The following is a 27,997-nucleotide window of genomic DNA, read 5'->3' as shown; positions in this document are numbered from 1 at the left end:
GTTGCACGTGGGATCTTGGAAAATCTTTGACACTTATCACATTTTTGCACAAACTCCATTGAGTCTTCATTCATAGTCAGCCAGAAATAACCCTGCCTCAGAATCTTTTTCGACAAGCTTTGCCCCCCAGTGTGGTCCCCACAGAAGCCTTCATGTACGTCCCTCATTATCTCTTTAGCCTTTTCTGGTGTAATACATCTGAGCAGTGGCATGGAGTATCCTCTTCGGTAAAGAACATCATCGACCAGTATATACCTAGCAGCCTGTCTTTGAAGAGTTCTGACTTTGTTTCTATCTGCTGGTAGTACACCATTTGTGAGATACTCCAAGTACGGTGCCATCCATGTATCCTCCACCCGGATTTCCATATTGGTTTCGTCTGCTCATATGCTCGGTTCGCATAATCTCTCCACTGGCACTATGTTTAAAGTGTCCGCGTCTTTTGCACTTGCGAGTTTGGCTAACACATCTGTGTTTGAATTCTGATCCTGAGGTATTTGCTGGAGGGTATACTTCTCGAAGTGCGCCAACAGATCTTTGGTTTTGTTCAGGCAGGCCACCATTTTCAGGCCCCGTGCTTGATACTCTCCTAAGACTTGATTCACTACCAGCTGTGAATCACTATAGATATCAAGCACTTTTATACTCATGTCTTTGGCTAACCTTAGCCCTGCAAGGAGTGCTTCATATTCGGCCTCATTGTTTGATGCAGTGAAATCGAACCTAATAGCGCAGTGAAATCGATGCCCTTCTGGCGTTATCAATATCACTCCTGCTCCTGCATGAGATTCGTTGAATGATCCGTCTGTGAATAACTTCCACGAAGGAACTTCGACTTGGGGCTCAGGCGCACTAGGTTTTTTGCACTGCTTGTCGTTTGGGAGCTCAGTGAATTCAGCGATTAGGTCAACCAAGACTTGTCCTTTTACTGCTGCTTGCGGGGAATATGTGATATCGAACTACCCGAGTTCGACCGCCCATTTTAATAAGCGTCCAGCCGCCTCTGGCTTTTGCAGAACTTGCCGAAGGGGCTGGTCAGTTAACACTGTGATGGGATGGGATTGGAATTAAGGACGGGACTTTCTTGAGGCCAAGATTAAGCAATAGGCTAATCTTTTGATTGGAGGATACCTCAATTCGGCTCTGATTAACCTCTTGCTTACATAGTAAACCGCCTTCTGTATGCCTTCTTCCTCTCGTACTAGCACCGCACTGGCAGCAAATTCAATGATCGCCAGGTAAATGAACAAAGTTTCTCCGTCTATGGGTTTTGATAAAACAGGAGGCTGTGCCATGTGGGCCTTTAAGGCCTGGAAAGCCTGTTCGCAGTCTCCTATCCACTCTAACTTCTTGTTGCCTCTAAGTAGATTAAAGAAAGGGACGCATTTATCCATTGACTTAGAAATGAATCTACTTAGTGCGGAAATTCTTCCAGTTAAACTTTGCACATCCTTGATTTTCATCGGCGATTTCATGCCGATCAGGGCTTTTATCTTATCGGGGTCGGCCTCGATTCCTCTTGAATTAACAATGAACCCCAAAAATTTCCCTGATCCTACTCCGAAGGAACATTTGAGAGGATTTAACTTCATTTGATACTTGTTCAGAACGTTGAAACACTCTTGTAAATCCTTTACATGTCCTTCTGCCTTTTTCGACTTTACCAGCATGTCGTCCACGTACACCTCCATGTTTACTCTGATCAACTCCTTAAACATGTGGTTAAGCAATCGCTGGTAAGTCGCACCAGCGTTTTTCAGTCCGAAGGGCATTACTTTATAACAGTTTAACCCTGTATCGGTCCGAAAGCTAGTGTCACTACAAGAAAAAATGTTTTTAATAACACCGAAAATGTGTTATCAAAACATACGATAACACTTTCTGATGTGTTAAGACTGACTATGTTATCGTAGGACAGGGTACTTTATATAACACTTTATCAGTGTTATACATATGTGTTATTGTACTGTCAACGATAACACAATTTCTGTGTTATTTTAATATATAGATAAGTGTTTAATTATGTTATTTATAGTCGATTATATAACACTTTTTTTGTGTTATACTACACTTTAGTATAGCACTTTTTTTTGTGTTATACTACACTTTAGTATAACACTTTTTTTTGTGTTATACTACACTTTAGTATAACACATGTGTTATATTAGCTTAGAGAAACATAATCTTTTTTTACTTACACAAAACTAGGAAAACAAATATGAAAGTTGAAGCCAAATAAGGTAACATAAATAGATTTTTATTAACTACTCAAATGTAATTATAATATTTAGTCTACTAGTCTAGGCTTAAGAAATCATATTACAACATAATTTATGCCCAATTCAGATTCCTTTATCACTAAATACAAAACAAGAAATGTATACAAAAATTAGTGAAATACATTCTTCCATTCTAAATGCCTCAACTACAAATGTTGTCAAGAATTGCTCCAAAGAAATCACTCTACCCTGTTCGTTCTGTCAAGTTTCCAAAAAGTGAGAGGAGGGGTTTAGGTATCAGCAACTTACTCCCAATACTATAATCAGCTGCTCTTGCTGCCTGCAAAAGCATTAGAGGTGAAACATATAACACAAACAACAGCTAAACCCACAACCTGCAAACCCAAAGTTACATTCATTCAGCACAACTTAACAACTTTCATGAAAAAAAACATGGAAAGTGCTCATAAATAGGTTTTCAATTTATATGCCAAAAAACAAACCTTTTGAGCAATCTTATATCTGGATAAAGTTGAAAAGTAAAGCCTGTTTAGCATCAGAGATGGAAAAACTCAAAGCAGCTAAGAAAGAAGGTAATATCATATTAAGAATGAATTGGAAAAAAGTACCTTCCAAAGCTCTGAAGAAGCTCTTTCAGTTCTGACTTTGCTCATTTTCAGGCATAATAATTTTTTCCTAGTGGAATTCCGACCTTAAGGTAGCTAACTTCATCTGTATCTCTAATTCCAAAACCAGCTTAGAATGGACTGCAATCGGCAGGAAACAAGGATTTGATTTCCTGAGAAAATTGGAAAACTCTAGTTAATATAAAGAAATCTCTGTAGAGACCATAAAACAGGTTCTACTTCAAAGAAATATATAAAATATGACATAATGGAAAATCATAGGGTGCTGAAAGAGGTGGCTATCTATCTAAATGGAATTTTAACAAATTTGACCATATATTATAAACAAGGTAGCAGACAAAAGTGAAAGAAAAAAAAAAGAATAAACTTAAACAATACACAAATAGCAAACATTCAAACTCAGATTTAGAGCATTGATCTCTTCCATATTTATAGAATACCAATAAAGCAACAACAAATGACATGATAACACCAGTTATATACACATATCAACAAAAATGCTCTGTATGTGCATGTTAAAAAATTCCCATACAATTCACACAAACCATGTCTTATGGTCAATTCTAATATATATTCACAAGAACAATGCATCTGTTCTGTTCAAAATTTCCAGGTATGCTTAAAAATATCTATATTGTACGTGTCTTCAAAATCAGTATTTTCTTTAAGTTCTATTTGGTTTCAAATTAATTTTAATGTTATGCCATGAATGTTGGCTAACCCTCAATGGCAATTGTTACTTTGTTAGAATAAAAACTTGTCAATTTCTTTATAGACCATATACTTCTGGGATTTGCAAGGTCAAAATATTGCTCAGCTAAAATATTACATTAATAGATGAATGAAGTAAGGGTAGAGACTCTTACCATAAAATGCTCTCCACTTGCAAATGTAAAAGCCAATTAAAATCATCCCACAAGTTAATCCAATAAGAATAGCTATAATTATCACTGCTCTCTTCACCTTAAGATCAGCTCTTTCTTTTCCTAAATAAATTTTTGGAGCAAGAAAAGAAAATATTAATGAATTAAAATAGAAGGAAAGGAATTTGAACTTGATAAGGAACTAAAATTTTCAACCTGTAATCTGTACCAGTTGTTTTTCAAGAATGACCTCTCTTGTGTCCAACACTGCAGTCAGTAAAGAAAAAAAAATCAGTGGAAATAGATCAATCACAACAATCGGGGAATAGAAACCGCATAATATAAAGGTGAATACAGCAAGGTCAATCTCTATTAAATATATCTTCGATTGTATATTTAGGAAGGCACCACTAATCAGTAAATAACTAACTTGGACCATCCCAAGTTTGAAAGAAAGTAGCACCACCACCAGGGAATCCCCCTGCTACATCAGGGGGTGGCACTTGTCCTTTGAGACCTTCTTCAGCATATTGATCGTATATGGCTCTCTTCTGAGGATCACTTAAAACCTACAACAAAAACCACAGAAAGAATCATATCAACAAAAACAGAAAACTCATAATAGAGCATAAGATACTGAGACAAACATATACCAAGTGTTAGCAACTGTTCTTGAACATAGCTTTTTAACGTATGGATACTTGTTGAAACCCTCATTTACTTCTAGCCTAATGATTGAGATCACATCTATACACACCACTCTTCTATTAGGATACAATGAAGAAATCTAAAACTTTCTAGAATTTTCCAAGTCATTAACTAGTTTCTACTATTCTCTAAATCGACATGTCCTCCATAAGAAATCAAAAAACATTTTACAAGTCCTCAAAAGCAAACCACAGAGACATACCTACTAGCACGAACATAGATGACATACATTTTAAAAGAAATCATAAACAAAATCAAAATTTGGGGTGTGGGCAACACAGGGAAGGTCACTCTTCTAAAGTAACATATCAGCTAAAAAAACCAAAACTTACCTCAATGATATCACATTTTACACAAAATAAATAAATAAACACATTTATGAAAACAGAGAGAGAATGGGAGACTTAAGCAAAATAAGCTAGAAACAATGTTAAGCTGGTGGGAAAATATCACAAGCTATTTAACTTAAGAGACGATTCATCAAAGCTGTCAATCATAAGATTCCATTTTCTAAAGATCATAATCATCAACAATTATGCTAATTGATTTATTAATTAAACCCAATAGCTCATAACCAATGTAGTTTAAATTAGTTAGCAAAATAAGAATAAAAATGTGTTTAATTATTAGATATTTAATCTACAAAACTAGGCACCAATATTGATATTAAAAATAAATAATTACTAGTCACTACTACTAGCATCAATTTGTAGCCTAGATGCTTAATAACTAATAGGCACTGATATTAATATTAAAAGTCAACAAACAACTTAATTAAATTATACCAATCTGAACCAGAAACCCCTCTTGCATATTTTTCTGATTTAAATATTTGGACACCTCTGTCATACCAAGACTTAGTATAATTTGGATCCAATTTCAATTTCCTCTCAAGTTTCAAACTCTAACAATAAGTTAGAAAGGAACAATGCTGCATAAATATACAGTTTAGACATTAGACTCTCACAAAAATAATTTAGCAATCCCAGAAATTTAAAGCTTACCGGTTCTCAAAAATGACATATAGAGGAATATGAAAGTTAATCTCTTTGCCATCTTCATCAAACTCTGTAGGTGCAAGCCCAAATTTATGAGCCTTCACCAATTCAAGTTGTTTTCTATGATCCTCCCAAGATTTAAATGCCACTGAAAAACCCAATACAGTAAGACTAACAATTCATGCCAGCACATCCAAAACATCAACAATAAAATATCTTAAAATCAATTCGTAAAAAAAAATATTAATACAATTGTGTTGTACAGTCAGACATTTCCTTGAACACCTCATATACATTTGGCTATGCCTACTCTGTTTTAAAATATGACATGAGCATTTGTACATACTCACTACATGGATTCAGTAGCTTATAACAAATAGAAAATCTACAATTATATCCAAATATATATGTATGAATGCAGTAGCTTATAACATAAGGTCTAAAATTATGTATATATATATATATCTATGTATGGATACGGCTAAACAATAATCTGGCAGCCATGGAGATGAACCATAACAGTACAACCTGGCATGACTATCAATCCTTGTAAAGATGCACAACATAAAATGGCACACCAGGAAAACAGTAATATAAAATACAATGAGCAAATTATTCTTAATTAAATATCTTGACTGTATAGATGAAACTAAATATCCTGACTGTATAGATAAAATACAATGCATGAAACTTAAGCAATCAAAATGAAATCGAACATATCACAAAATATAATGAAAATTTGTACCTCGATGTAAGCTGAATTAATGGCTCGTTGTGCTTCCTCAACAGCAGTGTCAAACCCTTAACACAAGTCAAAAGTTGGAAAATTTTATTGAAAGAACTGAAACCAACAAGAAAAAATAGCTCAAAAAGAGACATTTATTAAATTTTGATTTATTAAAGTTGAATAAAGATATTTAGTCTTCAAAGTACACGTTTTTAGATAATTTTCAAGTAATGGGACAAAAGTGAAGCATATAATTGTAAATTTAGATTTCTATTCGTTAAGATTTGTCCACTAAAAAAAAATATAAGAGTGTAATCCCCCATTCTCTCTATTCTGTAGCCATTAAATAATTTATTATACTTGTCATGGAATGAGACCATACCAAACTAGCTAAGATTTGCTAGTAGACATTATCTAACTTGACATGACCTCCACATAATTTACATTTCTATTTTAATTTTTTGTTATCAATATGGGGCAGAATGTTCACAGAATCATGCAAACGCATCAGACTGATGAAAAGTTCAGATTTTAAATTTCCCTCTATTGGTTCAGCTCAATATTCAAAATTGTCCCCTGTTTCTATATCTTATACTTTTCCCTGGTAGATTATGTATCTTTTCAAAATGAGTATAGAGCAATTAAACATTCTAGAGAAAATGACTTAGTACTTTGAGTGCCTTGGTACTAATAGAGAGTGTTTATCACATTAAATAGAAAAATAAAAGAGAGGTCTTAGTGAATCAAAGAACCTTGCAAAAACTAGTGATGATAACTTTATCACCATCTTCTAGGAATTTATGGGTTTCCCCTTTCAATGACAGTGACTTCTGTCCATTCCATGAAAACTCTAACAAGCATCCCAAGGACTCTGGCTCCTGTTTGGACATACAAAATTCAGTAGTTCTATTCATACTAGTCTCAAGGTAAAAGAGCATTCAATAGGAAACTGAACAAGGAGAATAAAATGTTTCAATAAAATAAACAGGACTATTGATGATTAGTTAGAACAGCAAAGTAATAACTTGAAAATCAAGTGAGTACAACAAAAAAATAAAAAAATAAATAACAAATAAGAATGCACACATTTCACAATTTTAAGAAGTATTTCAGCAAATACATCCTATGCTCCAAATATCTATTGCAGGAGTGTACTGAAGACAAAAAGTAGAGGTCTTAGACTCTTAGTATTAGAAAAAAGTACTAAGCAAGGTATATATATGACAAATTAAAGCAAGGTGAGCTCTTGTGCTAAAATATTTTGTTACCAAGACTAAGCAAAGTCTAACACCAAGAGAAAACTCCAATATTAGACATTTACCAAAAAAATATGGCAAATTAGTAATATAATAAATCAAGTGGCAACTTTTTCATTGTATAATCATAAGGAAAAAATGGGACTTTCTTTCATTACCCAAGTGTGTAAGCTCTGGTGAGAACCATCTTTAATATGTCTCTAGTGTTTACTTGTATCACAGCAACACCACCGAAAAAGTTTTTAAGATAAAATACAAATAAATTAAGCTAAAACCACTCACACAATATCAATAGCCAAGAACAAGAAAATTACAACTAATCAACTAACAGAGAATAAAATTTAGTCAACTTAAAACTAACAAATACAACTACTGTTATATATAATAAATATACCTTAACTATCCATTATTATTTGGAGACACATATTAAAAATGAGAGAATAATGAGAAATTGATTTTTATTATTGAAAATGAACCAAGTGATGAGTACAATTGGGTTAGCCAATTAGCTTTATTTATAAGCTGGCTAGCCGATCAGGAGAATTCAATCAAGATAAGCTCAAAAACAATTACAGGTCTTAGAACTAGGAAGCCAATTCATTGGAGTACCTGAGCTGCATCAGCATAGTCCTTAATCTTTGCAATTACTTGCAATCCAAGTTGAAGCGCCTTCTCTCGACTCACTAGGACTAATGTAGCTGCACCATCACTATTCATGATAAAAACCAAACCATATTAAGGCAGACAATAATATCTTAACACATTAAATGAAACTAGCTAGGAAAAGAAGAACCAAAGTCCAACAAAACAATGTAGAGTCACAAGAACCCAACTAAGAACAGAGTCTCATACTAGTGGAAAACTAAGAATAAGCACAAGGGAACATAATCATAACATAAGTCTTACTCTAAACGAAATTATATCAGTACTTTAAAAAAAAAAGCTATATCACTCATAAGCATGGGAAGCACTTGCAAGGTCACTTTACAAAATAAATGCTAAATGATAATTTCTTTAATGTGTTCAGATTTAAACTACAAGTATAGAATAAGTAATGGAGAAAAAAAATCTTAATATGTTAAATTAATAATAAGCCCACATGAATATGATGATGGTAAAACAAGATATAAGATAACAGTAGTACAAATGCAAATATGTATTGACAAAAAATGATTTGGTGATCTATTTGCTATATATAACATATACTTATATAACTCTATAGTTCAACTTTGAAGATGGATTGAGCTTGAAAATTACATATAAATAAATATAAAACTAATTATCACTTTCATAACTGAAAAGATATATGAAGATCCAAAATGATAAAAAAAAAGACACTTAATATGAATAAAGGGTGATGAGTAATTTTTTTTTTGGCTTTAATGATACTTTAGTGTTAGCTTAATTTTATTCATAAGCTTTATTAAAAAATACTAATGCAAGAAATTATCAATTAATAGAACACATCTATCTGTTTATGAAAACAAGCATCGCAATAAATATGATCAAGTTAAGATCACCAGTTAATAGTGTTGAACATACCAGCACAAGAATTGCAACCCCCTCCTATTCCAAATTCCACAAGCTTCTCATTTGGTTCTGGTATGCAGTCAGGAAGATTTCCAAAACATTGAGCTGTTTATAATATCTTCAAATGATTATAAATAAGGTAAAAGTTCAAAGACAAAAAATAATTGAATTTACCTAGCTAAACTAACATATACCTAGAGAGAATTCACAAGAATCGTGTAAGTCTTCAAGTCTGGAATAGAGCGTTATATAGCATGAGCATTGAATTTTAAACCCAAAAGAATATTGCAAACAATTAGCCTGAAATTTTGCAAACAATAGATATATGAGATGATGGCCAAAATACATAATGTGTACCAGTAGGCTTGCAAGTTTTGAAAGTGTGTATGCATATGTATAGATAAGTTATGAAAGTTCCTGAAGTAAATTGACAGGGAAATTTACACATAATCACACCAAGCCAACACACTTCTATCTTGTGCCCCTATATGAAAGAGTAGACATAGAGTTTCAAAAACTATAAATAGGATCATACTGTGTGAATTGTAAAACAGGGGTAAAAAAAAAGTTGAAAGAATGTATAAAAGGGGTAGTTTAACTCAGCTACAAATAGAATTAATCAAGGAAACAAAAAGAAATCATGAAACATAAAGAATAAAACTATTTGCAAACAACTAAAACCAAACAATTTTAGAAAGAGGACCAAAGAAATAAATAAGTCTGTTGCATCCCATTGAGTCCCTAACCCTATGTGTAGCCAATAATCCCATTTTATCCAACCAGTACTAGATTTCCAATATAAGCACCAACTGGGGCATAGGACTCCAAAGTCTATTAGGTACCAAATTTCCATGCGGTATGTCCTGAATCTAAGCATGCACTATAGCCAATCTCAGTCTAATCATAACTATGATTTATCACTAGCTAGAACTTGTTTTAGGACATACAGTAAGAATTTGCTCTTGATTGGCCAGCTCGTGATGAGAGAATGATACCAACAATAAGACCATACAAAGCCAAAGCTTCAGCAAAGATGAGAATCAAGATCATACCAACAAAGAGTTTTGGCTGCTGTGCGTTAGCTCTGCACCACCCAAAAAATAAAATAAAAAATCAACACGGAACATTACTTATAGTGAATATTAGCCTTTAAACAAGTGGCATCATGTGTAAAATCAAGTGTCAGTTGCATAGCTTATACATATGAGCAGGAATAAATCAGCGTATATGGTAGCCAAAATCTTGACTAACCTGTTAAACTAAACCATTATAGCTCTAACAACGTAGCAAGGATAAGCAAAATTCATCAAGGCACAACATAATAATTACTTCTCATCAGCAAACAAAGAAATTAGACCTTTTTAAGTCATTTCAGCAGTATCAGCATCCCTTTTTTCTCTTTTAGTTTTCTTTATTTTTTTGGCTATATATCAACACCCGTGTATCGGCATTTAATAAAAGTTAGTGAAATTAACAGCATGTCTTGATTAGTTTGGTGGTATTCCTCTACAACAAAACTCAATAGGTTTGGCACTAGTGTAAGGTAATACATGACCTGGACTATTTTTTTCCTCCTTTTATTGAAACTTTGTAATTCAAGTTTTTAAAAATCATTAAGGACTAAGACAAACACGGTGAAAGGGTAGAGCAGGCCAAAATGAACTAAAGAATTATCGTCACGTCTAATAGTATATACAGACATTTAGTTAAAGAAAACATAGTTAATAATACATAAATCAATATATTGGCAAGTAAAAGAAAAGGGCATCCTATATGTCTTAAAACACATTTTAACATCAATTTCAATTCTCTGCAAAATATTGCTGCTAGGGACCAACGAGTCACAATAATATGCCTTTTTTCTCCTTTTTCCATTTCTATTGGCCAGTTATGAAACTTTAAGTAATTTCTCCCTAGGCATAAAGCCTTGGTGAAGATTTTATGCCAAGACCAAAGATCTTATAAACTCAAATAGTTGACTAATCAACAACCAAAGACTTCTTATTCTTCACAAATCAATCACCATCCAAAAGAAAATAAAACTTATGATTAAAAAGGTCCTGTCATTCAGTATTTTGATAAAGCAAAGCAACTTCGACACTAACAAATAGTTTAGAAAGATAATGACATAATTTTCTCAGGTAGAATGACAAATGATAAAAAAACAACTAGAACACTACAAATTTGAATCAGCAAACAAAGCACAGAAGTGACAAAAATCAAAGCAGGCAAGCACCTTCGCCTTCAAGTTGTCTAAGAATTTCATAAGGATTCAATAAATAAAAGACTAACACTGTCGTATCAAGTCAAATTCAATGAAGTAATCACAATTACAAATAGGTAAATCTTAAAAAAAAAAAGCTGTCAAAATATATAAAACCAAAAAGAAAAACACAATTAAGCTTGATAAAGTACTATAGTGAAGAAACTCTCAAAGAGATAAACTTGAATAGGCATTTTGCAGACACAACATTCCACTTCATCAAATCAAAGTCAATATATAACGTTAAACATTGAAAAGCCAACAACAAAGTACACCATTGATGTTTGAGACAATAGATTCAACTATATTGTTTAGATCACAAAAATCCAAAAGAACCAACATTGAGCAATTTCCTAAAATATGTCGAAAGGCACCTAACATAGTGACATGGTGTGCTCAAAATGTAATGATATATTATTATGGCCAATTTACCGTTAAGGAAGTATATCATTTGATAAAGCACTAAAGATTAAAAACAAAAACACATAATCCATTTCTTTTGAACACCTTAAGCAAGATTGGCATGTATCAATGGGGCTAACACCAGTTTGTCATAAGAGACACATAAATCAGGTTTATACATTAATTACTACATCATATAAGGTACCTGAAAACATCAAATGGGATAGCTCACTTCAATATTGACCATTCTATATGCTGCCACTTCTGTTTGAGACATAAACAAACAAGCACATCAGTTTGATCAAATAAAAAAGAATAAAGTTGAAAAATTTGTAGCAGCAAGCTTGTACACCACAGACCCCATGCCTCTTGTAATTTTCCAAACTAAAAAGCATACTTTCTGTCTTAATTATAGAATGAATCATGGACAATAATCAGCAACTAGGTCAATCATCCTTGTAAAGTATCAGTACTAACAAACCAAACAACAAAAAGGGAGCTCATAATCAATAATTAGACTATAAAATTGTTGTAAAATAAATAATTATACAGTAAAGTTAATGAAAAATCCAAAAACTCACACAAACACAAAAATGAACACAGCCCAAATCTAAAGGACTATTATTAATTAAAACTGCCATATTCAAATAATTTAAAATATGAACCTAAACTTGTATCAAAGTAAGAACAAAATAAGTGAGGAAAGAAAGGTGCGAATAGAGAACAGAGAGTATAGAATCACCTTGCTAATTTATTTATATATCAAGATCAAGTATCATAAATGTAGCTCAATTTTGGAAACAAAACTAACATAAACGCTAAAATCAACAACTGAGCTGAGCAAAAGTACCATGAACTCACCTCAATGCACGAAGACTCATCTGAGCCTCCAATCGATGACGACCCTCCCAAGAATTTGGCATCCCCTGCTCAAATCCAACGTGAATGGTCCGGAGTCCCTACTTGGCGAGGATCGAATCGGTCTCATTGCTAGCTCCACCAGCCTCCAGCACGATCCAGACGACTTCGTATGGCACCAGCATCAGCGAGTGCATCAGACCGGTCATGTGAAGGGAGTCACCACAATGACGGTTCTAGGGTTCTTGACTCCAAATTGACGCCTCTGCTCCCTCTGAACCGTGTCAATAATCTGGTGCGCCTTCATGACCTCAGTTGGATTCGGATGCGGCCAAGGTCTGATTCGGATCCCGTGGCAGCCAACCACCACACGACTAGTAGAACTACCAGTGAGGGCAGTCTTATTCATCGGGAATTCATCACTGGAAGGATTCGAACGACGGAGGACTAGAATTTTGGGATTTCGGTGAGAGGTAGGGAGAGCTGAGAGTTTGAGGCTGTGGGGAAATTTATGGGAAATTTGGAGAATTTCCTCTAGAAAAGTTTGGAAATTTTTTTAGAGAGGTCTCGGAGGTTCGAGAAAATTTGGGATTTGGGTAGGGAGATTTCTGCTAGGTTTAGATAGATGTGAGGGAGACAGAGAGTCAAGAGAGAGAATGAGATATGTACATTTAGAAAATGATAATAGCAAGTGAAATAATACAATATTTGGCACAATTATTTCATTTGCCGCCAATTATTTGTGCGCCATTTTTTTTATGTACTGCCAAATTTTATGGGTTTAGGATAACACTTTTTTAAAAGAGTTATACTTAAATGTTGTGGAAAGGGTTATTTGGTGTAGTGTGTGATCCTCGTCAGGGGGATGCATACTGATCTGATTGTATCCAGAGTATGCATCCCTTAAGGAGAGGATCTCATGTCCTGCAGTTGCATCGACCAGCTGGTCGATCCTTGGGAGTGGGAAGCAATCCTTGGGGCGGGCTTTATTGAGGTCTATGAAATCCACATAGGTTCGCCATTTGCCATTAGGCTTGGGAACCAGTACTGGATTAGAGACCCACGATGGATAAAACGCCACCCTGATGAACCCATTCTCCTTCAGTCTTTCGACTTCCTCCTTTAAGGCTTTCGATCTATCCTTATCGAGCATCCTTCTTTTCTGTTGCATGGGTGGAAAACTCTTGTCAATGTTCAGGACATGGCTGATAACTGCATGATCTATCCCAGCCATGTCTTTGTGTGACCAAGCAAAAACTTCCTGGTTCTTCTGCAAAAATTCAACCAGTGCATGCTTCGTTGTTGCTTCTAAATTCTTCTCGACCTTTATAACTCTGGTCGGGTATTTTTCGTGAAGTTGGACCTCTTCCAGGTCCTCGACAGGTCCAACATCTTCCTCAAAATCCCCAAAGCGAGGATCTAAATCCCTATCCTCACTTTGGGCAACACCCTATTTGGTGACTTCATCACCGGATTGGGCTTGTGTATCAATAACCATCTGTAACCTATTTGGGGGAGTGCTCTTCGACGTTCCCTTCTTCGCCTTTGTGACTGAGGCGTTGTATCACTCCCTTGCTTCTCTCTGATTACCCAACACGCGTCCTACCCCTGCGTCTGTCGGGAATTTCATGGCCAAGTGCCATACTGAGGTGACGGCCCAAAGATCAACCAGTATGGGCCTTCCAATGATAGCATTGTACGCCGAAGGACAATCGACTACTATGAAAGTAGCGAGTAATGTCCTAGTAGCAGGTACTGTACCTGCTATCACTGGAAGCCTGATTGACCCTGCCAGGGTGAGTCCCTCACCGGAGAAGCCGTAAATTGTTTGGTTTTAGGGCTCCAAGTACTTGACAAACAACTTCATGTGTTCCAACGAAGATTTGTATAGGATGTTTACTAAACTTCCTGTATCAACTAGTACTCTCTTCACCATCATGTTGGCGATTTGGACGTCCACGACCAGCAGATCGGAATGTGGGAACCGGACATGCTGGGCGTCGCTATCAGAGAAGGTTATTTCACCATCCTCTGATCGTGCCTTCTTTGATGCCCTATCCTCCACAGTCATCATCTCGATGTCCTGGTCGTGACGTAGGGTCTTAGCATATCGTTCCCTCGTATTTCCACTGCTTCGCACGAGGTGCGGGCCTCCAAAAATGGTGAGTAAAGTGCCAGCTACGGGGTGAGGCTGCAAAGGTGGCGAGCGTTGGCGTGCGGGCGCATGCTCGTTCCCACCTGGAGCCTCTCATTGGGAATTTCCCGAGGCCCGTACATATCTTCTTAAGTGTCCTTGTCTAATAAGGAACTCGATTTCATCTTTTAGCTGGTTGCATTCATTTGTATCATGTCCGTAGTCGTTATGATAACGACAGAACTTAGTAGTGTCTCTCTTCGAAATATCTTTTCGAATGGGAGCAGATTTTTTATAAGGCACACTAGAACTCGTGGCCTGATACACCTCTCCCCAAGACTCAATAAGGGCAGTGTAGTTAGTGAACCGCGGTTCATAATGATTGCCCTTGGCTCGTTTATTGTCAGAGGTGGAAGGCTCATTATGCGGCCGTTTCCCCCCATTCTTGCCATTGCCATTGCCGCTCCCGTTGCCTTTGTCGTTGGGTTTTGACCCATTGGCAGCTTTGGCGGGCTCGACAGTCCCCTTATCCTTGCCTAGGGGTTTTCCTTCACTGGCGATGGCATCCTCGAGCTTGATGTATCGATCAGCTCTATCCAAAAATTCCTGGGTAGTCCTAACCCCATGCTTTCTGAGGCTGTTCCAAAGAGGTGTACGATGCTTAACCCCTGCAGTTATCGCCATCATCTTGCCTTCGTCTCCCACATTTTTTGCTCCAGCAGCTGCTCACATAAAATGCTGGACATAGTCCTTCAGTGGCTCTCCTTCTTGCTGGCGTATTTCGACCAGCTGATTTGCCTCAGTTGGGTGCACACGACCCACATAGAATTTTTCGTAAAATTATTTTACGAACATTTCCCAAGAGACGATACTCGCGAGGGGGAACTTAAAATACCATTCTTGTGCGGCATCAGAAAGTGTTGCAGGAAAGATCTTGCACCGAGCGTCTTTGGACACTTTCTGGATGTCCATCTGTATCTCAAACTTGTTTACATGAGATACTGGGTCACCATACCCGTCAAAATTCAGAAGCGTGGGCATCTTAAACTTACTACGAGTCTCTGCCATAGCTATTCTCTGAACGAAAGGAGTGCTCTTTCTCCTATCGTGATCGATGTGAGACATTCTTCCCCCGACCAGCTGTTGCATTGCCAGGTTGAGGGTGTCTATTTGGGCTTGCACGGCGCCAGGAATCGCTGGAGCCTCTACTGTTGGGGGAATGTACTCATCGTGCCGTTCTCTGCGATCGTTGAGTACATCTCTTAAATCTTCGTCTCTTCGCCGTTGCTCGCTAGCTTCGAGACGGTTAAAGACGTTATTTTGCCTGGGCTGCCCCCCAGCGTCACGTCTTTCAGGTTGGTCATCCCTAGGTGGTGGGCTTCTGCCCCCACCTCTCTCTCCATTTCTCCAACCGACATTTCCTCTGCCTGAGTCAGCCTCATTATAACCATGGCCATCTCTAAACCTTGACTGGCTATGGTGGGATCGACTGTCCCCTCAGTTGCCTCCTTGGGCTGGAACTTCCCGAGCGTTAGAGGGTGGCCTGCATTGGTTCGCAGGTCCCCGTGCATTGTCATGCCGTGGGGGGCCTTGGACCGCAGAGTTTATCTCTGAGTTCCTTCTGTTACCAGAAGGACGCTGCCCTCTGCTCGGTGGGTTCGGCTCTTCGCCCCTATGGGGTCTTGGACTACGGGGCTGCTGCCCGTCCCTATTCTACCTTGGTTGCGGGGGATTGCCGCGACCAGCCTGGGATGGAGGCTGCACTTCAGGATCCCTTGGTGGGACATCCTCCTGAGGCATTGGCAGTTGCTCGGGCCTCTGGGGGCTCGAGGGCTGGATCAGCGGGCTAGGATTGGGACCCCTCTAGGGTGGCCCATTTGAAGGCTGATCAGGCTGTGAGGCAGGTGCAGCCTGATTCCTAGTCAATTGCAGGGCTGCTTCAAGGGCTACCATGACCTCCCTTTGACGACGGTCCGTCTCCGCCTGTCTTTCACTCAACTCCTGGCCCTGTCGCTCAATTTCTTGTTGCTGCCATGTCATAATCTCAGCAGTACTTTCCTGGCTGGCCCTCAGATTTGCCAGTTCATCCTGCAATACCCCCAGGGTATTCCTCAGTGTCTCAGAATCGAATTCTTCCTCATCAAATTCTGAATGTGGCTCATTTTCAGCTACATTGGGAGGAGGAGGAGGCGGTTGAGATGGTGCCGCGCTAGCCGCCTGTCTAGTCTTCCTTGTTGTTTTCACCATTACTATATCAACGATTTCGTATCAAGCTCTCAATGAAAGCACCAGAATGTTGACCCAGATTTTGGTCAATTGACACGGAGTCAAAATGCTTGATGTGGACAGATATGTTGGAATGAATATAATGACAAAAAAAATAAAGCACACAAGAATTTATAGTGGTTCGGCCCCAGAAACTGGTAATAACCTACGTCCACTTGAGCTATTATTGATATTAGATCTCGAAGGGGTGATCAAAGAACAAGGGTTCTATGAGTTTCATAGACCTTTCAAAAACAAACAATATATCGCAATCCCTTAGCTCTAATTCTCTCGCAAATTAATACTCTCAAGTAATCAAAAAGCCAAAAAGTCCCCTCCTTGAACTATCTTTCACTATTTATAGGTTCAAGGAGGATTACATTAATTTGTTACAGATATTCTCTCCTAATTAATCAGATAATCAGGAATTATTGGAGACAATCTTGGGATTGACTATGATCTTTACAGAATTATTTTGAAATATGCGGAGTGTACGACCAGGCTGGTCGTAAGATAAACTCAATCGTTATGCTTAGAATATCTTACTGGTCGATACTCTAAAAGAACTCTGCCAAGTGTCAGCCACGTGTTCAGAAATCACCTGCCACGTCATCCGTGTTTGTTTTTTGGATAACAGTATCTACATGATTTGTGTAGTTTTTAGGGTTATGATGTTTAATGCCTGCTATGTGTTAAAATCTGTCACAGATATGTAAAAGATTTGCATATAGGTTGATGTCTTTTTATCTTGATAAAGAATTAAGATTGTCTTTGATAACCCACTATTAAGATAGAATTGGAAGATTGAATTATGCTGAAATAGTTAAATTGACAAGTGAAATAGTGGATGAAATTAATACCCTAGGTCTTTATTCTTGAATTACTCATTATTATTGTTTTGTTTACTTTAGTTTTTATAACTAGTTTATTAATTAATCTAAATTTCAATAGTCAAATAGAAATCAAGAGTAAAATATTGGTACTTGAATAGAAGTCATTGTGGGACGATCTCGTTCCTACAGAAAACTATTACTTGTCACTACCACATATACTTGCGTGTGTTATTTTACCGATCATGTTTTTGGCATCATTGCCAGGGTTCTAATTTGGTTTCTCTTTGACATTTTAGTTATTATATTTCCTTGCTTGCCTCATGATTTCAGGGTTAATTTGTGTATGAGACATCAAGGATTGGTGTCACTAGTGCCTGTTGATCTTGAGATTGAGAAGACTTGTACAAGGAATAGAAAATAGAAGAGGTTAGAGAGAATGGTTAAGAATGAGAATAATGTTGTCAACAATAATGCATATATGGGTAATGCAGCACCTGAGGCTGATCCGCCATTGAGAAATTATGTACTCCCTACTGTTACGGGGATACATTCATGTATTCGTCCTCCTAATGTTTAGGCGAATAATTTTGAGATAAAACCCTCGATTATTCAAATGGTGCAGAATTTTGTACAATTTGGGGGATTACCAAATGAGGATCCAAATCTCCACATCACCAACACTTTAGAGTTGTGTCAAACATTCAAAATGAACGATGTTGTCAGATTAAGAATATTCCGATTTTCATTAAGAGACAGAGCTAAGAGTTTGTTGAATTCATTACAAGCCAAAGTTGGTTGAATTCATTACAAGCCAACTCTATAGCCACTTGGGAAGATTTGGCTCAGAAATTTCTTGGGAAATATTTTCCCCTACTAAGTTAGCCCGATATAGAGGAGAAATTAATAACTGCCATCAACTGGATGGGGAGTCCTTATATGATGCGTGGGAACATTTTAAAGAGTTGCAAAGGAAGTGCCCACATCATGGAATAGAGAAGTGGCTGTTGGTGCACACATTTTATAATGGTTTGGGGGGAAATATTATTGATGCAGCATCGGGAGGAGCATTTATGAGAAAAAGTGCTAATGAAGCTTATGAATTACTGGAAGAGATGGCCATGAACAACTACAATTGGCCAACTAAGTGTGAGACTAAGAAGGTGGCAGAAGTCTTAGAGGTCGATCCTATTGCTTTATTGACCGCTCAAGTGGCATCTCTAACCAAGCAATTGCAACAGAATAGCCTCGCCACCAAAGCAATTCAAGTACAGAATGTAATGAGTTGTGAGATTTGTGGGGGTCCGCATTCTTATGAGCAATGCTCGAGCAATGCTAGTTGCTCAACAGAGTGATCAGTTTGCCTTTGGAATAGGCACATGCTATTGGCAACTTCCCAAGACCTTCCCACAACCCTTACTCAAATACATATACTCCTGCATGGAAGAATCATCCCAACTTGTCTTGGAAAAATAACCAAGGACTGCAGCCACAATATCCACCTCAACACCCACCTCACCAACCAACCTATGGACTACACCCTAGGCCTTATTATGATCAAAACCCACACCAATCTCATCCACCACCAAATCCTCCAATGAACCCACCAACAGCTCAACCTGACCAATTAAATCAATTCATGACAGAGACAAGGTCTTCAATCAGGAATTTGGAGGCACAAATGGGTCAGTTGGCTAAACTACATCTAGTCGACCACAAGGGAATTTTCCTAGTTCCACAGAAGTGAACCCCAAAGAGCAGTGTCAAGCGGTCACTTTAAGGAGTGGGACTAGTTATAAAGGGCCTTTAGTTTAAGTTCCAGAGGAAGAGGTGAAGAGTCAAGATAAAAGGGTAGCTACACCAGAGAGAAGAAGAGGGCCACTGATGATCTTCAGAAAAAGGGTAATCCAAAAGTTGAGATTGTGGAACCTACTCCTAAATTACCGTATCCTCATAGGTTTAGGAAAGTGAATCTCGATAAGCAATTCACCAAGTTTCTTGAGGTGTTTAAGAAACTTCACATCAACATACCATTCACTGAGGGTTTGGAGCAAATGTCCAGTTATGTGAAGTTTATGAAGGATATATTATCCAAGAAAAGGCGAATGGAGGATTTTGAGATAGTGGCTTTGACAGAGGAGTGCAGCGCCATCTTACAGAGGAAGCTCCCTCATAATTTAAGGGATCCAGACAGTTTTACTTTCCCGTGCACCATAGAAAATTTTCAGTGTGAGCGAGCTCTTTGTGATTTGGGTGCCAGTATTAATTTAATGCCATTGTCAGTTTATTGGAGATTGGGGTTAGGAGAAGCGCACCCCACTACAGTGACACTGCAGTTAACAGACATGTCTATTAAGCATCCTCGTGGGATTCTAGAGGATGTCCTAGTAAAGGTAGATAAGTTAATTTTCCCATCAGATTTTATTGTATTAGATATGGAGGAAGATGAGAACGTGCCTATTATATTGGGAAGACCATTTTTAGCCACGGGGCAGGCGTTAATTGATGTCCAGCAGGGTGAGTTAAGGTTCAGAGTACAAGGCGATGAGGTAGTTTTAAATGTCTTTAAAGCCTTGAAATACCCTTCAGCTAGTATTTATTTCAATGTCAGTGTATTGGAGGAACAAGGTGAAGGGGTAAAGTCTATTGAGGACCCACTTGAGTTGAGTTTGGTTGCAAGTCAAGAGGAGTGTGATGGTACTACAACCATCGAATATGTTAAGTGGTTGAACTCAGCGGGGCAAGTTTATAAAAAGAAATATGTGGAATTAGGGCAAGTGCTTGAGAGACCGCTCCCTTCTATTGAGAAACCACCAGTCCTTAAGTTAAAGACATTGCCTGGTCACCTTCAATATGCATATTTAGGTGAGAATAATACACCACTGGTTATTATTTCTGCTTCATTGTCTACTATGGAAGAAGAGAAGCTACTTAGGGTGTTGAGGGCTCATAAACTAGCAATTGGGTGGACTTTGGCAGATATTAAGGGTATCAGTCCTTCAACAGTGATGCATCGTATATTAATAGAGGAGGATAGTAAGCCTAGTATCAATTCTCAGAGGAGGCTTAATCCTTCAATGAAAGAGGTGGTAAGGAAGGAAATCCTTAAATGGTTGGATGCAAGGGTGATTTACCCAATATTTGACAGTGCATGGGTTAGTCTTATTCAGGTAGTCCCGAAGAAAGGTTGCATGATGGTGGTTAAGAACGATAATAATGAACTGATTCCAACTTGTACGGTAACAGGGTGGAGAATTTGTATTGACTATTGTAAACTGAATAAGGCAACCAGGAAGGACCATTTCCCCTTGCCTTTTGTAGATCAGATATTGGACAGATTGGTAGGCCATCCTTATTATTGTTTCTTGGATGGGTATTCGGGGTACCATCAAATTCCCATTGCACCGGAGGACCAAGAAAAGACCACCTTCACGTTCCCCTATGGAACATTTGCATTTAGAAGAACGATGTTTGGGTTGTGTAACGCTCCAACAACGTTTCAAAGATGTATGATGTCTATCTTCTTAGACATAGTGGAAAAAGGTATAGAAATCTTCATGGATGACTTTTCCATCTTTGGTGCCTCTTTTGATGGATGTTTGGCTAATTAGGAGATGGTTTTGAAAAGATATGAAGAGTCAAACTTAGTATTAAATTGGGAGAAATGTCACTTTATGGTGACGGAAGGAATAGTCTTGTGCCACAAGATTTCATGCCATGGTATTGAGGTAGACAGGGCTAAGATATCTACAATAGAAAACTTACCTCCACCAGTGTCTGTTAAGGGGGTTCGTAGTTTCTTGGGCAACGTTGGATTTTATAGGAGGCTTATCAAGGAATTTTTGACTATTTTGAAGCCCTTATCCACTCTACTTATGAATGATGTGGTGTTTGACTGTGATGTTGAATGTTTAAAGGCATCTAACACGCTGAAGGAGAAATTGGTTTTGCTCCTATTGTTGTGTCACCAAATTGGGATAAACCGTTTGAGCTTATGAGTAATGCAAGTGACTATGCAGTGGGAGCGGTGTTGGGATAGTGTGTAGATAAGGTATTTAGGACTATTTACTATGCTAGTAGAACTCTTAATGATGCTCAACTTAATTATGCCACCATGGAGAAAGAGTTACTAGCCATAGTATTTGCCTTTGATAAATTCTGACCTTACGTAATTGGCAATATGGTCATAGCATATACGGACCAATCTGTAATAAAATATCTTATGACCAAGAAAGATGCTAAGCCACGTTTGATTCGATGGGTTTTGTTGCTACAAGAGTTCGATATGGAAATCTGGGACAAAAGGGGGACGTTCGGACCGTACAGAGGTGGTTTGGGGACCATGAACCTATAATACGAAGCTCCAATAAACCAGAATATTAGTTAAACTCTTTAATCCAATAATCCTACTTATTAATTCCATGATTACTCCACTATAAATATGGAATTGCACTCTAAGTATTTATAGAATTATATTTATAGAGTTTTATCTTGCAGTCCATTTATATAATCAATAAATGTAGTTTTATCCTCCATTTTTTTGTTCATTAATTAGAGCTGGTTAAGAATACCGTTTTACCCTTCTAATTACCTCTTGATCTTTAAGTACCATTAATTTGCTAGCGAATAATTAGTCTATAATTATATTATAGATTTGAGCTCAATAACTATTAAGTTCAAGAATTAACCCTTAAGGGAACCAATATTTGATCTGTTAGGAAAATATAGATTCCATTATTGTAAATCATGTTACCAACCATTCATGATATTGAATCTCCAAAAAAAAGTCACTAGCCTCATTATACTAAGAAACTTTAACAAGGGAATAAAAAAATCCAATAAACATAAACAAGAGTTCATGAATACTCAGGATTCAAACTGATCTACAAATGATCATCTATTATGATAAGAATTAAATCTTTATGTCAAATGATAAATTTATAAAGATAATTAATTCTCATCGGTCCGTTCATATATAATGTCTATTATATACAACACCTTTACTAAGATGTCTATCCACATCAGTAATCCGAATCTAGATTACTTGCATCCCATATGCTTAATAAACTGGACTAGTAACAATTCATTAAAGATTCCTTACTTTAATATGTTACTGACTATTTTATTCATTATATATTATCTTAATTCTCTCGTACTAATAAAAGATCATATTCTCATGAATGAATAATGAATTTTCTTGATATTATTATATAATTAATTCAAAAATTAATTATAACATTCAAATATAATAAAATTGTACTTTTATTTAAATTAATAAAATATCTTTACATGCTTTTAGGGCATTAATCCTAACATATACCCTATGTGCCCCCCATGTGATCGAGGAGGTAAGTCCTTGGTCACTTGCCAAATAACCAATGTTTGTTTGAACTTAGCCTAGTTGTTCAAAACATATCACATAGAAAATATACAAAGACAGTGGAACCATACATGTTAAACAATACTTATGATAAACACAATAGTTGGCAAATTGAATGTACTAGCACAGTCCCTTATAGATAACTCGTAATGATTTTGGACAAAATCGTGTCTGTATGAGCAACCAAAAATTTGTTTTGGTCATATAAATAACTGATCATTTTAAAATGGGAAAATCGTGCTTTTTGATCAGTTAACAATCATAGCAATAACTGTTCGATATAAAATGGAAAATCGTGTCTTTCAACTAGTTTAGTAACTATGATTAATATCTCATCGTTTTGATGTGGGCAAAATCATGCCTTACGACCAGAAAACTCAAAATAAAAGCAATACAGATAAAGAATTATTTACCAAGTAGGCAAAACGTGTCTTACGATTAGTAATATTAGTCTTATAAAATAAAAATAAAACATTGGTTGATATTAATGGGCAAGTCGTGCCTGAAACCAACTTTACAAAGTTTAGATCATAGAAAAAGTAATTGATTGTTTGAAAGTGGGAAAATTGTGCCTTACAATCAATAAACAAAGACAAGAGAAAAATGGTTGGTCGCGTGAAGATAAGCAAAAAATGTGTTTTACGACCAATACTTTTAATGAAATAAAAATGACTAGTGGTTATTCAATGGGCAGAACATGCCTAGTAACCAAAATATTCATGAAATTGATAAATTACTGGTCGTTTACAAAATGGGCAAAAACATGCCTTATGACCTAAAAATACAATAAAAATGGCTAATCATAGAAAAATGGGCAAATCGTGCCTTACGACCAGCCTTGCATTAACTAATAATAATTGGTGCAATTCAGCACTTGAGTTGTTTATGTATATCTGATCAACTTTGATTAGGCTGGTGCATCAGGAGTTCCTGCAGCAGCTGGATTCTATTTGGCAGGTAGTTGAACGTATCTTCTCATGGCCTGTTGACTTTGGCGGATGAAAAATTCAATTTTGTTTTTAAGTTGGTTACATTTATTAGTGTCATGTCCATAATTTTTATGGAAGCAACATAACTTGCTAGTGTCTCTCTTGCTTTTATCCTTCTTGATATGATTGGGCTTCCTATAAGGTACCTCAACTTATGTAGCTTGACTTCTGCTTGTGACCCCAAGAGTGTAGAGTAAGTGGTAAAACGAGGAATATAATCTCGTGGTTTATCGTTTGTTATGGCCCTTTTGTTGTCCTTGTTATTGCCATAGTTCAAGTTGTTGTTTCGTTTTACACCTCCTTGGTTATTTTTATTTCCATTACCATTACCATTGGTTGTCTAGTTTTGGTTCTGGTTTGGAGCTCCATTATTCTTGGATGGAGCAACAATACTAGTACCTGCCTGATTGGCTTGATCTGCTCTTCTAATGACTTCCTCTAGTTTAATAAACTCCTCTGCTCGATCTAAGAACTCCCTCATTGAGTAGATGATTTTTCTCCTTAGGTCAGTCCATAGAGGACCCTTTACTTGGATTCTAGCCATGATGGCCATCAACTTTCCATCATTGCTGACTATCTTCGATTGGGCAGCCTCTTGCATGAACCTTTGCACATAGTCCTTCAGAGGCTCTTTTGGCCCTTGCTTAATGTCGACAAGGTCATTGAGTTCAACAGGTGGGATACAAGCAGCAAAGAATTGTGAGTAAAAGAGCCTCACAAATGTATCCTAGGATGTAATGGTTCCTAGCTCTAGTTTGAAGAACCATTGTTGAGTAGAATTTGCTAGAGTAGCTGGAAAGATCCAACAACGGATGTCGTCTCTAACCCTTTGGAGGTCCGTTTGTATCTCAAAATTGTTAACATGTGAGATGGGATCTTCCCTTCCAGTATACATCTTCCAAGTTGGCATCTTGAACTTGGGAGGTACTATTAGATCATTGATCCGTTCAGAGAAAGAAGACCCTTTCTTTCTTTCTAGGTCGATGTCAGTGAGCTTTGAGGCTTTTAGCTCTCGTACCATTTGGGTAAGAGCTTCCAATTGCTCCTGGATTGTAGGAGAAATTAGTGGCACAATAGCTGGTGTTGTAATAAGGATTGCAGCAGCCCCTGCTTGTGGTGCATGGAGGATTACCAATGCAACAGTCTAGCAACATTGGACGAGTTGCCTTTCCTAAGCTGATCGAGGACATCGCGGAGGCCAAGCTCTCTATTTCCCAGCCTATTAAAGACACTTTGCCCTCTTGGTTGCCCCCAACATTTTGACTATCTGCTCGAGGAGGACAAGGAGGTGGTCTTGTGGGACAGTTCACTGGCCCTTGCTGCCTTGGTGGGACAAATGGTCCTTTAGGCTACACATTTTCCCTAGGTGGGATTTCTTGAGGCCCAGGTGGCCTTGGCGGAACAAATTTTCCTCTTGGATTTTCATCATGTCAATGGTCATTACACCGTTGATGGTCACGGGGTTGGTAGTACCTTTTCCCTTTCATCATCATCATAACCATCTCTATAAGTTGTTTGATAACTACTGCTGGCCTCTTGGTCATTTTTCCTTCTGCTTCTTCTATGATGATGACCAAAATTATGTCCAGCACAGTGAGGTGGCTGACCTCAGTTTTGTCTAGTGGGTCTCTCATTTGTTAGTTGTTAGAATTAAGGACCAGCTTCAGGATCTGGGGGCTGCCCTCCTCTCGAGGCAGCTCGCCTTGAGTGCTCATTAGCAAGCCTTCCAACTCCAGACACTTGTCTGGCACAACCTTGTTTTAATTTGAGCAACACCTGTTCATCTTGGTGGACCAGTCACTGCATTCTTGGCTGAGCTCCCCTTTGGGAGTGATGACTCCTAGCAAGTCCAGGAGGGACCACTTGATCATGAGATCGAGCTGGTTGGACTGGTTCTATTACTCGTTCAGCTGGTCAAGGAGCATCAGGTTGTGCATGACCATCGTTCTCAGGTTGAGGGTTCACTGGTCGAGGCCTTGCTACTTCGTTTTGTGACAAAACAACCTGTAATAGCCTTGTCGCCTCAGAATTATGGTGGCCGGCTTCTTCTTGGCGAGCTTTAAGGGCTCGTTGCCTTTGTTCTAACCAGGCTTGAAAATCTTGTCTTCTTTTATTCAGGGCTTCTGATATAGCCTCTTGAGATGCTTCTTGACTCTCATGCATGGCAACAAATTTTCCTGCATTTTTCCCACGACCCTTTTCAGTTGTTCAAGGTCAGGGTGCAGATCTTCTCCTAAGTCCACATGGGGCTCATCATGCTTAAATGTGGCTGGTGGAGGCAGGTTTCTAGGAGGAGGAGTTTGATGAGTGGGGCGCAAAGGAGGGATCTGACTGCTCGAGGGGTGATTAGGATGGGCAGTGTTAAGGTTCCCCCTTGTGCTTCTTGAGTCTGGATTCTAGTATTGATAGCCATTGCTTTAGATGGATCTAGTTAAATAGGATCTTGGATTTCAGCTCTCACTGAAAGCATTAAAATGTTTACCAATATTTTGGATTGAATCAATTTATACAACAGAATAAGAATTAAACGAATTGAAATCAAGTAAATGACACAAAGAATTTTATAGTGGTTCGACCCCAAGTGTTTGTAATAACCTATGTTCACTTGCACTTGTATTTATCAATGAAGTCTCAGGCTCAAGATCAAGAAGAAATAAGGTTCAACTGAGTTTCTTAAGTTGAGAAAAGAATACAATTCGAAGGGTTTTGTATGCAAAGTGCGTATAAAATAAATCTCTATCCTTTTATCCTGTAATTTTCACTTAGAGATTATGACAGAGAGAGACCTCTATTTATAGAGTCTCTTATTGGGCTATGGACCCTTGCAAATTAATCTAGGCCCTACACGTGTAGCGTAGGATTGGTATGTTGGGAATTGTGCCCTTAAAGCAACTGTAGTTAACAATGGTTTTAATGAAATTAATGAATGAATTGAATTATTGTATATATGTAGCTTATGTACTATTTTATTGTTAATAATATTAAGTAAATATCAAAAAATTCCCAAGTTCATCTATGTGGCCTCAATCTCATATTGGTATGAGAGGATCGAGAATGAGAAAATGAACTTAAATAGTTCGCTGTAAAATAAAGTTATGAAATCTTTAGATTAATTACCGCTAGTACAGTCCACTAGTATTATGAATACATGTGACCTAGATCCGGGTTACTAGTGTAGTAAGACACTTTAGTGGAGGTACTTTGCATAGTGAGAGTATGTAGAACTGGACCAGATGTGATTTAATAATACTTATTTGAATACCATTTCGTAGTATTACTAAACACATCAACTGATGATCATATACAAACTGATCTTAATCTTGAAGTTACTATGAACTCCTATATATGTCATTTGATCATTTGATTCTTGCGTTATGGTTTGTCAGAACGATCAGGCTAAGAACAATTATTTTGGGGACTCAATGATGTATATGGATGAGGACATAGCTTAACAGATATGGAATCTATACCTTCTTATAGATTGAATGATGGTTCCCTATTGAGTTGGCTTTTGGAACTGAAAATGTTATTGACGTCAAATTCATGATCAAATTATGAATTAACCTTTGCTAGTAAAGTCAATGGTACACTAGGAATCAAGATATAATTAAAAGGGTAAAACAATAATTTTATTCCCACTTAATTATAAATCATCAATAGATGATTAATTTGTATGTAATGATTATGTCAATGGACACTTTATGGTTACAATAAATTAATTAGTAAATATATGTCTTTAATTCTCAAGAGTGCACTCTCATATTTATAGTGGAGTAATCATGAGATTAATAAATATGATTATTAAATCACAGAGTTTTGGTTAATAATTTTTTATTTATTGGAGCTTGAAATTATTGATCCATAGGTCTCCGGGGCAGCTCTATCAACACTATTCAAGGTAAGAGTTGATACAAGGATCAAACTGTGA

General features: G+C 37.3%; 1 long non-coding RNA gene and 1 other non-coding gene across 11 annotated transcripts; both read right to left on the bottom strand.

Annotated features, from left to right (window-relative positions):
* Positions 1 to 2,236: 2,236 nt before the first annotated feature.
* Positions 2,237 to 13,146, bottom strand: LOC133788513 (uncharacterized). 10 transcript variants are annotated; one of them, XR_009873238.1, is made up of 15 exons: positions 12,475 to 13,145; positions 11,819 to 11,877; positions 9,896 to 10,032; positions 9,143 to 9,248; positions 8,961 to 9,053; positions 8,028 to 8,127; positions 6,915 to 7,040; positions 6,181 to 6,236; positions 5,442 to 5,583; positions 4,160 to 4,298; positions 3,946 to 3,996; positions 3,733 to 3,852; positions 2,849 to 3,018; positions 2,723 to 2,741; positions 2,237 to 2,614 (listed from the first exon to the last, which is right to left on the bottom strand). It is a non-coding gene; the product is annotated as an uncharacterized LOC133788513 (long non-coding RNA). The 10 variants fall into 10 exon arrangements; XR_009873245.1 differs by lacking the exon at positions 2,723 to 2,741 and having other exon boundaries at positions 8,961 to 9,066; positions 10,001 to 10,032; positions 12,475 to 13,146; XR_009873239.1 differs by lacking the exon at positions 2,723 to 2,741 and having other exon boundaries at positions 8,961 to 9,066.
* A 5,442-nt stretch (positions 13,147 to 18,588) lies between these two features.
* On the bottom strand, positions 18,589 to 18,694 carry LOC133793370 (small nucleolar RNA R71). The gene has a single exon (XR_009874815.1). It is a non-coding gene; the product is annotated as a small nucleolar RNA R71 (small nucleolar RNA).
* Positions 18,695 to 27,997: the final 9,303 nt, after the last annotated feature.

The sequence above is a fragment of the Humulus lupulus genome, chromosome 7 (assembly GCF_963169125.1).
Source record: "Humulus lupulus chromosome 7, drHumLupu1.1, whole genome shotgun sequence".
In the NCBI taxonomy this organism is placed as follows: Eukaryota; Viridiplantae; Streptophyta; class Magnoliopsida; order Rosales; family Cannabaceae; genus Humulus; species Humulus lupulus.
The sequence above is the reverse complement of the archived record's forward strand: the minus strand, read 5'-3'. Positions and strand labels throughout refer to the sequence as shown.